The sequence below is a fragment of the Vidua chalybeata genome, chromosome Z (genome assembly GCF_026979565.1).
Source record: "Vidua chalybeata isolate OUT-0048 chromosome Z, bVidCha1 merged haplotype, whole genome shotgun sequence".
NCBI lineage: Eukaryota > Metazoa > Chordata > Aves > Passeriformes > Viduidae > Vidua > Vidua chalybeata.
In genome coordinates this window covers 73275952-73289361 of record NC_071570.1, presented here as the reverse complement: position 1 = coordinate 73289361, position 13410 = coordinate 73275952, and positions in this window count along the sequence as shown.

Genomic DNA, 13410 nt, shown 5'->3' with positions numbered 1-13410 from the left:
AAACAACGTAACTCTTTCAATTTGCAGTTTTAATTTCACTGTTTGCTTTTCTTACTTACCTTCTTCTGCTGTGGGGTCTGAGTCAATTGAGACTATTTTGGTTTCAGACAAACCGCCTTTTACAACAAAGAAGGAAAAAAAAAGAACTTGTGAGGCTTGCTCAGGCTGCAGCGACATGAAAGAGAGATAATGTTTTTATTTGATCCAGGAAAAATCAGAAAAGTAAAATTATTTCCATTTGCCTCAAGGGAGTGTTGACAATAATGACATTTTGCAGTTCTTCAAGAACATTGGGTTTGCAAACTGTGGCAGTGTAAATCACCTTGAGAGTTAGATTTTGGCCTTAAAACACATTTTATCATTTTCTTCAGTAACATGATTGCATTGGGACCTTTGTTACTACTGGAGAAATGTGACCAAAACGTTTTCTTAATGTCTGCAGTTGTGAAAATATCCTGTTATTTGCAGTGTACAACACTCTGGAAGGAACATCTTGCCTTGCAGCTGAGTATCCCATGCTCAGAGCTCAGTCACATTTATAGTGCTCATGTTTTGCAGAAATTTATACTGGAATTGTACAATACCAAAGGCAGTATTTGTTCTGCTTTCTGTGTTTTTTTTTTCAATTTCCTTCCCCTGCCTGTTTATGGAAAAAACTTAACTCCTTGAAATTACTTTATATTGGAAATAAATAGAGCCTAAATTCTGCCCTCAGATGAGCATGAAGTTTTTGCTGATAGAAATAATAAATTTGACTCACATCATCTTTATACCTCTGCAGAGAGTGCTTAGGAAAAGCAGATGCTATCTGCTTTTCAGAAGTTGTTCTGCCAGGCATAGTCACATTTACTTGTCAAGATGAAAATAATGAAAAATTAATCCATTTGGCATTGGTGTAAAAAGGATAAAACCTCTTAAACAAAAACTTTTAAAATATTGGACTTGTGTTTTGGCAGAGGGAACTCTTCAGGTACCTGGAAATATCTGGCAGTGTCTGCCCATGTCAGGACAGGGTGTGTTTTCCTCCCTGTTTGTTTTTTTCCCCCCTTACTGTCAGTGTTCTGTGAAGAGAGATCTCCATCTGGCCTTTTCAGATGCTAAAATCAGATAAACATGAAGAAGGATTAGGTGGGAATGAGGAGTATCTGCAGACATTAAGGATAAAGAGATTAAAGTTGGTTCATATATGAAAAAAAAAACTCCTCATATGTTTAGAAAGAAAGGAATTTTTCAAAGATTTTTCAGTTTTTCATGATGGACAACCTGAAAATAAAGTGTAAAAAAAAAAAAAAAAAAAAAGGTCTGTTTAAAAATATTTAAAAGTAGATAAGTAGATGCATTTTAGTCATATGAATTACAATTAACAAAATTTCCATCAAATGTTGACAAGGTCTCTTTCAGTAAAACGGTGAATTAAAGTGTTCAGTCAAAACAGAAAATTCAGGTAGACTTGTAATGATGACTGCAACAACACTTTCTGCTAATGATGAGCAACTTGGGAAACATAGAAGTTAAATATAGTGCTGTACAAATAAGTTCCTAAACAGAAAAAAAGACAAAACCCCTGTGTAAACATACCTGAATTTCTGTCTATGTTTCCTTCCTGAGAGAGTTCTAGACATGTCTATAAGGATGGCAAAGCTCATCTATTTCATTTACTCCTGTTATTGTGTAAAGTGTCAGAGAGTAGAAATATGACCTTTTCAACTGCCCTGTATAAGAGAAGTGGAAAATATTGAAAGGGTGTCTGGGTTTCTCTTTATTCTGTTTTGATTTTGGCGGGTTTTTATCTGTCTAAAACTTGAACTTTGCTTTAAGAGGCCCTTAGAGAACAAAGAAATTTTTACAGGCATAAATAAATGTTAGAAAATTAATTTTCATTTTCATTATGACAAGAAAGGACTTTACCAGAAAACAGAGAAAGACGAACTAATACCATCAAAGGGTGTTTGATCTCCTTCTTACATATTTTTTTGAGGAGTTTTCTTGAAAGTTGACAGCTGGAGCCACTTAAAGTGACTTGATACTTGTGCAATTATGCATATTTTTGTAAGAAATTCTGAAGCAGGTTATTCTGTTGTCAATTATAAATTTAATATAAATATAAACATTGCAGCAGGATGACCCCAGCTAAGAGGGAGGAAAGGAATATGACAATCTTGCAGACCTTTACAAGTTCCAAAGCAGTCTTACCACGACTATTATTGACATCAGAAAATTATCATTGTAATCACTATTAAAGCTATCTTAAATTTCACATTAGCCTCAGTGAGACCAAGGACCTAATTCGTTGCTTTTTGAAGGAGGAATACCTGAGGTGGGAGCAGAAGAGAGGTGAAGTGCAATGAGGAAAGTGTTCAATACTGCAACATAAGAGCAAATTCTACCTAAACATAGCTTTTCAGGCATGTATTGTGACTATATGGAAAATACACCAGCCCTTATCTTATGTTTATTTTAATAAAGTGCCATACAGATAAAGCACACAGGGAAAAATACCAATATTTATTTAAGAACTTTCCCACCCACCTGTATCTCTCACAAAACACCCCATTGCAGCGCTGGCACGTAAATTTCAGAGCAAATGCCTGCACACAATAGCCTGCAAATGGTGATAACAAAATATTCAATCTGCTTTGAAGGCAGGGGGTTAGCACAATGGCATCTGCTCCCATATCTGCTCTCACTGTCAGCATGCAAAATGCAAAGAAACCAGGAGATTGGGGAAAAAAAAAAATCTGGTGTGTTTAGTACAAATGACAAATACTATAAGGAAACAATGTCTCCTAATTTATTATCATGCTGGGATCTGTTCCCTTTGTGTTTACAAATGAATTTAGTTTATAAGTGAAAACAGATTGCCTGGCTGTTTTGAGATAGAAATAAACAGATGCCAAACTGTTATGAGTAATAGGGAGAAATTCCTAAGAAACAGCTTCTCTTAGATCAATGACTCATCCTAACATATTTATTTATAATGCCTACATCAGTGAACAAGGGAAGGGCTGTAGATGTCATTTATCTGGATTTTTGTGCCCCACAACATCATTTTCTGTAAATTGGAGAGGCGGGGGTTTGATGGGTGGGCATTTATATGGGAAAGAAAGTGGTTGGATGGTCCCACCCAGAGGGTCGTGGCCAACAGGTGAGAGCACTGCTGGGTAAGCTCCACAGTCTTAATAGATACTCTATATATAAAAAAAAAAAAAAAAGAAATAGAAAGATAAATAAAGATTTTTCAGCAATAACAGGAGGGCACTTCAAGAAGGAGCATTTCACTTAAAAACTGAGCGTCATTGCACTCTGCTAGAAAGCTGATGTGCTGGCCAAAGAAAGTTTGCCTCAACAGTCTGTTTTAGACCATGCTTTGAGGCAATGTTTTTTGTTAACTTTTTCTTGTGAAGCATCATCGCATAACAACCAGGCATGAGGAAAAACAAAACAAGACCAAAAAAAAGGTGCAAAAAAAAAAAAAAAAAAGATAAATAAAAAAAGAAAAGTTGCCTGCCAAATGTAGAAAAACAAAGATTAAATATATACTTTTTATTATATTTTTTTTATTATATTTTCCAAAGTAACTATTATTTTTTAAACAGTACATAATTCCCATACATGATCGTGCAGGTGGTATGTGCTACAAGATTTGTTTCCTTTTAATAAAAAAAACCCCATTTCTTCATTAAGGAGATGGGAACCTGATGAGGAAAGCTAAAATAAGAACAGTTTCACATGAGCCATTATTAAGAGTTATAAAAGTTTTGTCATTAAGTGATGCTACTGTGCAGAAGATAAATACCACAAGCTCTTCTTCTCATTTAAGAGAGCTTGCAGCTAACTTACTCAGGGAAAAAAAAAGAAGAACAGACCAGCACTTAAAACCCAAGAGTATTTGATGGATATATTTTGTGCAGGGAGTTGTTTTGGTTTTTTTGTTTTTTTTTTTCTCTGTATTTCTTCTCTCTAGGTATTTTTACCAGTAAGTTAAACTATAAAAATAAATCTCAGCCTGAGCAGAATGACCCTCATATTTCTCCATGGTCAATCTGACACCTCCAGAGCGAATGCTAAATATTTTAAGCAGAAATTAATGAATTTTGCCACATTTCCAAACCCTTCTTTCACTTGGAGTCAGCAGAGCAGTCCAGTGTACTGCACTTTCTGCTTCACTGACCCTCTGTGCCCTGTGTTTCAGGCCCTGCTTGAGGCATGGCTTAAATTTTTGATGAGGAGGAGTTGGTGTCTGGATCTCAACAGCTCTGACTTCGGGGTTAAGGCAGTAAGTAATAAAGAAATTAAAATATCTGTATTACACTCAAAAATTAGTCATCCTTGCATCACTGAAGCATGTTTGAATGATTCAGAAACGTTAAGGATTACAGGAACCTGCATGGAAAGAAAATTATTTGGATTTCTATGTAGCCCTTGATGGTATTACAGGACTTGACAAAAGTGCAAATTTTAAAAGGTATTTTCAAAACCTGGGTATTATTTTGGCTTAGCCACAGAAATTTAGATGTGGTGGAGAATGATTAATGGAGAGTGAAAAGTAATGCTGTTTGCACATCAGATGAGAAAATTGTGTCATCTGGCAACCTGGATAGAAATGGTTCATTACAATGAAGCACCATGGGGGAGAGATTTCTCCAAGAGAAAAGGAAGGAGAAAGGTAATGACTGAACAGAAGGGAAGGAGGTAGCAGAACATTGTCAAAAAATGAACAGTTCAGAAAAACAAGGTGGATTTACGGACAGTTTTGGGAAAATCGCTGTGCTCTTCCTGCCATGTGGGTTGGAATTGTCCCATCTGCCAAGGGCAGGATCCCAAAGAGGTTTTTTTGCTGCTTCTTCCTGGAGTAAGGGTGCAAGTGGAGAAAAGCAAAGAAAGCTGAAAGCAAAACCAACCAACTGCAAAAAAACAAACAAAACAAAACAAAACCCACAAAAAAAAAAAAAAAAAAAAAAAAAAAAAAAAAAAAAAGAAAAAGCCACCAAAAAACCACTACAACAACAAAAAAAAAAAGCTGCAGGAAATGAAAAATTGCTTAGAGATTTTGTCCTGATGCCATTGTCATGGAGGACCCAAAGGTGGTTTAGGATCCTTTGCATATTCATTTTTGCCACACCTTCCAGCCATGTGGAAAGGCCATCCGTCCCACCCTGGCTTCTTGCACCTATTTGAGGAAGCCTGCAAAACCTCTGGGAGTTTATTTATGTATTTCCTGAACTGCTCCTTAATGATGGTGATAGCATGCACATTGGTGTATATAGAGCGCATGTAAAACACAGCAAAAACACTTAAATAATTTAAAAACATGACATACGTAATTTTTTTTGTTAAATTCCCCGTAGTGAGGAGAACTTAATTAAGCTAAGTCTTTTCTCTATTAAAAATGAAGTTCAGATCAAGACATTGCAGTAAGTACAATTAACACTGCTACAGCACAGCAAATTATAGAACAATAATTATATTTTGATGAATTCACCCTCATGTTATGCAAAAATCATGTGTTTCCTCACTGGTTAATTATTAAGCTTTTCTATAACAAAGAGCGCTAAGTAATATATTAGAATAGACAGTAAAATATCCTATATTTTCCTTTGTAATTAGAGCTGAATGGTGTTCCTAATTTTTGTGGCAAAGTGTTTCTATTAAGAATGAACCTATGCACAAAAATATGTATGTGATGAATACAGACAAAAGAAAAAAATGGTTCATGTTGAACTCCTCTCAACCTTTCCTGTGTTAAAGGCTGCATTACATTTTTGAACGCTTTCATCTCAGTAAAGTTTGGAAGTGTTTCTTCTTTATTATTTTTTTTTTTTTTTCACCAAAGAGACTCTGTAAAACAAATTTAATTCTCACAGGAAGGGTTCTGTCTTCAGAGAAACTTCATGATTGTCAACTTTTCTTTCCTCATCATTTCTGAATGCAACAGAAAAGAAAACAGGGCTTTCCTTTTTTCTGTCACCTTCTCCTATAAGAAAAGAAATAATTTTGTCCCACACCCAAGCTCTGAGAGCAGCTCACTCCCTTTCAGCACGCAGAAAGGACTTCTCCTGAATGGCACAGGTACATAGGGCTATCCTTTTTAATAGATGCTCTTGAAAAATATTTACATTTGACTGCTCTGAATTGTTTAAATCCCCTTTACTTGGAACTGAAAGCCACTGCAGAACTTCACCAAAACAGCAGACCTGCACAGGGAAGGTTTCATGGAGACATTTAAACACAACACACACATGGAGGTATCACCCTCGTTCTCATTTTGACATGATTTATCATCAAGCAGCATTTCCTTCTCCCCTCCAGCTTCCACAGAGCTGATACAAATTTTTTCTCCACTGCCTCGTGGTATGACAAGCAGGAGGATTAATGACAGAGAACAAAAGTCCTCTTGCTACTTAACTGATAACTCCATCAGAGCAAAGTGTGTGTAAATCAATAACTCTGCCCTGCAGGGCCAGGGAACAGCTTGTCTCTGGGGCTCTGGCACGGTTGAAATTCTGGTGTGGCACCAAAGGTGTGTTGTTACATTTCCTCCCAGCTGGCATGAACACATTTATTCAGTGTGGGTCAGTGTGGATGAATATAATGATTGCTGTGAGGAAACAGCCCCTCCTCAGCCACGGTCAACACCTGCATATTATTTGCATCAATTTCCTTTTAGCATCCTATTGACGTTAGATCAAAGACAAAAAAATATTTTCAGGCTTTTTTTTTTTTTTTTTTAATTTTTTAAATTGCTTTCTCAGCCAGCTACAAGATTGTACATTTCAAAATTCTTTCAGATTAAAGTGGTAGGGTAATTCCTGCATATCTTGTATTTGTAGAGTTATCAATGGTTAAATTAGCAATCTGATAAAAGCTAGGGGTAAAAACTGTGATAAAAGGTAGGTTTGCACACTTGCTGTGTACTGATTCTGTGCGTATTTGTAATTATCTGAGCAGTCAATAACATCAAACATTAGCTTTTTGTCAATTAATGGACTAAAATGTAATATCCATAGAATTTTTTTCTGTCAAAATTAATACACTTATTTCATCAGTCCAGAATGTCCCTCCTTAGTTCTAAGAACACTATCTATTTATATTGCTTTAAAAATGAAGTAAAGACATCTGAATGTCTTTGTCTCCCTTTTTTTTTCTTTCCCCCTGCATTTTCTACTATATGGCAAAACATTAAAATAATGAAACCCCTACTTGTTGTCAATGCCTTGCTGCATGGGAACTGCAGGTAGGAACAATTTCTGTAGAGACAGGAACAGTAACATGGTGTTACTGGCCCTGGGGCTCTCTTTAACAAGTGTACTGCCACTAAAGCCACTAAACACCTACTAAGCCTGTCCACCTTCAGAGATAAATGTGAGCAGAAATTTAAAACGTGTAGATGGGCACAGAAAGCTGCTTGGAGATGGTGAGAAATAATCTTGTCAATAACTCTCATAATTTTCCACTTAAATGACACACATCTGCATTAATACATGTTGGTTTTTTGGGGTTTTTTTGCTTTTTTGTTGTTTTTTTTTGTTTGTTTTTTTGGTTTTTTGTTTTTTTTTTTTTTTTCCCAGTTCCTAGTAATTTATCCAAGGGGAATTAATGACTGAACAAAAAAAAAATGCTAAAAGGTGATTTACTGCCATGGGAACACCAACCCTTCGCTCAGGGCAGTGTCTGCGATTTTAAGTGCTGCTGATATTTGTCAAAATGTGTTTTCTCACCTGTAGCTCCTCTCCGCCTCTCTCCAAAATAATGATCCAAGTGTTTTGCTGCCATTGGAACAGTGCTGGGCAGGCTCAAGGCTGCTGGGGGAAGTGCTGCTCTCACAGCAGTGCTTTGGTGAAGTCTGCTCCCAAATGGGTTATTGCTGCAGCTGGAACCAGTCATGGCTAGGATCCCATTTTTTACAAACAATTTTTGTGACAGAAAATAGAAAAGGGCTTTCACAGGTTTAACAAGGTGGCAATGTCCCTCCTGGTGACCCCTGCCGAAAGATGGGGTGCTTTAATCCTTGTTGATTTGGGCTTTCTCCATTGACCTGTCTTTATCTGAACCCTAAATTTTTCTCACTTTTGCCTTTCCAAGGTCTCCCTCCAGCAAGTGGCTTTGTGGAGCTCAGTTGCCTTCCAGGCTTAAACCACAACAAACAGAAAATAAATGCAAAAAAAAAAAATTGGATATAGACCTTAAAAAAAAGGGATTTGAGATCAGGAAACCTACACTCTAGCAAAATGGTTTAATGTATTAATTTGGTGAAGTGACAGTGTATAAAATTAGGTCCTCCGGGGGTTCCCTGAAGTCACCTCCCAAGGGAGGGCGGGGACCCCTCCCACATGACAGCAGCAAAGACATCCTGCACATTTAAACATATATATATATATATATATATATATATATATATATATAGGTATTCACCATTAATTATTCATCTTTTCAAGCTTCTGACAACTGACTTGAGGATTATGGAACAATTTTCCCTTTCCACTCACAAATTCTAGGTATTTTTCACTGCCATCACCTTACCTAGGCTTCGGGCATATCTTTTGTTGGGCTGCTGAAAACTGCCAGCTTGGAAAACTTTTCTTGCCCCTCACAGCTGTGCACTCAGGGTGCTTGAATGGGTGATCATTTTCTCTTGTACATCTTCCTGTTTCACTGATATTTTTTTTCACCCCTCTGTGAATATGAAGAAATTATCAAATACAAAAGAAAAAAACCCACCCAAAACACCAAAGCATGTCGTTTGGGAGGATAAACTGCATTGAGCCTCTTCATTAAAAAGCTGTGAAACTGCCAGGTGAGATGAAGAGAAGCCAGAAAAAGAGGTCTGATCACAGATGCCATTTAACAAATCTTCCTTTCATCTGTGTGAGTATTTACCTAAGACTTTGGTGACCTGAGCATGGTTGAGCAGGATGGGCTAAGAGTAAGGAAAGACAAAAATAAATTACTAGGATACAAAAGTTTGCACTTCTTTCTTGCTCCTTTAAACACACTTCAGGGTTTTGTTTCAGTTAATGCAGTTAATATTGCTTTCTGAGCAATAGTTTTTAAAGATTTATAGTATACTGATACATATAAGCAGAAGACTAAATCACTGTTCCAGCAATATTAGTTCCTCAATGATTAAATGGTAAAATAGCAACAACAGCAACAAAAAAGTTTGGGTATTTAATAACTACAGATAGAAGCATAAAGTCAGGAGAATTGTAGATCTGGTTACATCAAGAGAGAAATCTTGGTTTCTTTTTGGAAATCTGGTCCCAGTTAGGCTATTATTGCAGTTGGAATGATGTTCATGACTAGGATCCCTTTCTTTCCAAACAGGTTTTTATGAAAGGAAATAGAAAAGACTTTTCACAACATTAATAAGATGGCAATATCCCTCTTGATGACCCATAAATATGCCACTTAATACAGTCAAATTGAACCTTAAGACTGAAAAAAAATCATACATTTCACTTCTGCTTTGAAAAGCAGGTATTTAAACAGATGTATTTATTAAAAAAAAATGGAATGTACTAAGATTATTCTAAATTTAGGAGCTAAAATGTGGATATGTTTATCAAAACTGGCTCGTTCCACAAAAAAATGCAGAGGAATTTTGGCATTCTTGGTTAAAAAGGGACTTTCTTTGGTTGCTCACCCAAAAGCAGTGAATTGTCTTAATCGCATTGCCAGTAAAATGGAAAGCCTTACGGAGTGAGAGGAGGAGCCAGCTGTACTCCGAGTGCTGCAAAAACTTTAAGGTGTTTTGCACCTTTGTCACAGCGCCTGGAAACAGAGGGTGGCGAGGCGTCGTTTTCAGGGAGGGGAAAGCTGACACTGCTGTGAAGTTTAGAACCACACAGAAACCCCAGTTCCTTCAAACTGCCAGCAGCCACCTACGTGTGCGTGCCCGCATCAGGAGTGAGCTGCTGACCTTCTGCCAAGGCAGCTTGCCGTGGTTACAGCGAGAACCGCGAGATAAAGATCCCAGGTTTATTGCAAATTTCGGTGGAGACACACAAGCCCCCCCCACCCCCCCCACCCCCCTCCCCTGCACTGTAACAAGCTTAATTTTGTGAGAAAGGGAGAAATCTGAGTGGATTTACATAAGAGAAATCAGGGATGGAGAAGGGGGGGATGATAAAATTAAGCATTTTAGCAGATCAAGGTGATCAGGGTGCTGGAAGTAGCCTGAGTGATAAGGACTCTGCAAATAAAATCAGCAGGGATTTGCAGCCTTCCAGCTAAAATTGCAATTTCTTACCAGGCATGCAGTGCATGGTTCCAGGAGCCAGTAGGCTCCCAGGTCAATCTCCGTCATGCACCTGGTCTGTTCTGTTGTGAGAACACCTTTAAAAATAAAACACAAACAAACAAACAAAAAAAAGCCTGAAAACAAACCTGAAGCCTGAAGAATGAAAAATCACGACCCCCAACAGCAACTTGAAAACAAACAAACAAACAAACAAAAAAAAAAGAAGCAGAAAACAAACAAACAAACAAACAAACCAAAAACAACCAAAAAAAACCCACCCACAAAGCAATCCAGGAATACCCATATTGACCAAAATTCAAGAAAATAATCAGCTTGTAATACACAAAGACAGAAAACTTAAAAATAATGGATTAGCTTCAAAGCTGGGGCAAGCAGAAATATCTGTCCAAGGATGGCCATCTTCTAAGCAATGGATTTTTAACACATGCATATTTGGCCTAAACATATTTTTATATATTTTTTAATATTTATATATGTACACACCTATATATACATATATGTACATATAGGTGTATATATATATAATTATATATATAATATATATATAAAAGGTGTATATATGTATATGTGTATATATATACACATGTGTATATATATTTATAAAAATGTATTTATTACATGTAATGTATTTATCACATATGTATAATATATACATTATATAATAATAGATATTATACATACTATTATATGTAATATATATCTTACAATCTTAGCTATATCATATATATGAACCATATAAACTAAACCCCTTCACTTTTATTTCAGTATTTTTAAACAAGCCAATTTTGTCATGATATATAAGATCTCAGTGCTGCGAGTTCTGATTGTTTCCTTTGAAGCTCTTGGCACCTGCTGATTTCAGAATTGAAGGTATTATAGAGGGAATGGAAGTGTCAACCACGTTAAAATTACATTAAGCAAGAAGGAAAATTTTTTTTAGGGAGAGCTTTGCTCTCCTAAAATGAGACATGCATAGTTTTATAGGTTCATGTGCATCCTGGAAGATGATCTACTATTTCTGGATTAACTCTGTAACCAACTGATATTTGTGAAGTTTAGAAATTTTATTAGTTTTAAGTATCACTTATGAGCCCAGATAAAAAGAAGAGAAGATGAAATACAGATGTAAAGAATTTATGTAAGCATCTCAGTTCAGGTTTCTGGAAATTCCTTATTCCATTAGGATGCTCAGAGCTTACAGCAAGCATGAGCAGAGTCAGTGCACACCCAAATTTGAACTGATCAGAGCTTAGGCAGAAGAAAGTAAAGAACTTATTGTAACTCCTGATAGTAATAGGCCAAATGTACTGAGAATGTAAACAAATTAAATTCAATTAATGATCCATTAGTGGGCACAATTCTTTACAGTTGCACATTTAAGGGGTTTAGACATTATAAAACTAACAATTTATAGTCACTATGCGAAATAAATAAAACAGCAATTTAGGTGAAATGTCACCCATTATTTCATATAAATACTATCAAATGCCAATAACTCATCTATAGAGAGAAAATTTCACTTTCTTAACTGCAGGGGGAATTTGTTGAACTTCCCACACAGTTTCTTAAAATTGTTTGTTTAGATAATTTTTTTAATCCTAATATGACCATGTAACAAAACATTAAAGAAGGTATGTAATGAAAATGCCAGCATTTCTTATTAATAATTAACAAGATTCTAACAGTCAATATTAATTATAAACCATGGCTTAAATTGTCAGCCTTCCAAGAATTCCCCCACCCCAACATGCCAGAGCTGGAGTTAGTCAAAGAAACTTCAGGACAACTTTGTCCCATCAAAGCTCCCTGTTCTAAAAACTTGAAGCATCCTTTGGGCTTTTAGGTGATCTCAGGATAATTTTAGTTTAGACTACATTTAGGAAGTGAAATTGAGGCAATATGAAATCCTTTACACAGAAATATTTTAATATCACCTCTCCTATTTGAGACTCCCCTTTTGGAATAAATTCCACTCCAATATTTTGTAATGGCATGTAGATCAAAAAGGAAACTTAAATTAGGAAAAAAAAAATTATTTGGACTGAACATTTCTGAAGAAAAATAAAATTTCCTTTTGAAAATTGAGCAAGGTGTTTTATGACAAATGGGTTTAGACTAGAAGAAAGCATTTGGAATGCACAAATTCTTCCATCAATTTAATTCCTATGTCCCCAAAGAGATCACCCATCCATGAAGGGAAGGTTCCCCATCCCAAGGGAAAGTTTAGGGGATGACCATGCAGCAACCCACCTCCTATCACTGCAGAGATTACTGAGTTTCTCTGGAAGCCCTCTGCTCAATTTTAATAAATCCAGTATTAAGCATTAAGCGGCCAAAGCCACTTTAGTGCTCCATTAAATTAGCTCTGCATTACAGTGGAACTCTTATGGCTGTTCCTGTGATGCTGAAATTAATTTTAAATGAGTTCATTGGTATTGGTGCTGCCACACTGGAGTGAATTTAGGGGACACTCAGAAAAATAAAAGATTTCCATTGAATGTTGAGTACAGTTAGTGTATTGTGTTTTTCAAGCTATTTTTCCATTTCTGTAGATTTTTGCAAACCTACACCACTCAGATGCATGAACATTTGAAGCTGAACAAGGGCCTTTTCACAAATCCTTAACAATGGTTTGACCTGCCCTTTTTTCTCTTATGTATCTTCCAAGAGTTATTTTAAATTATCTTTTCAGCAGTTTGTGGCTCTCCTCCTACAACAGCTATCCTGTTTGAATTTATGAAGTGCAGACACTACCTCAGAAAACAAAATCTGCTTTCCCTGGCGTGTCACGCAGGCAAACATTTCCACATCACGATGCCACTCTGATGAGGAGAAAAGCAGGATGAGTGTTTTATAAGGGTCATTCTACCCTCTGTTGTACATAATTCCTTAAATGCTGCATTTCAGACCTGAATAACACAACGCAATTATGGTTTTTTGTCTCCTCAGCCTGCATTTATATCAGATTTTATTTCAAAGAAGGGATATCCTTGAGGTTCATGCGTAAAAGTACAGAGTTCCTATGAATTATATGAGAAACTTCTCCTCTACAGTGTCAACGTGGTTTTCAAAAACGGCAGGAATTGTTTTCCGGTGATTCCCTGGAAGAGCTGGAGCACACTTTAAATGAGAAATCTGTGCCACGTGTC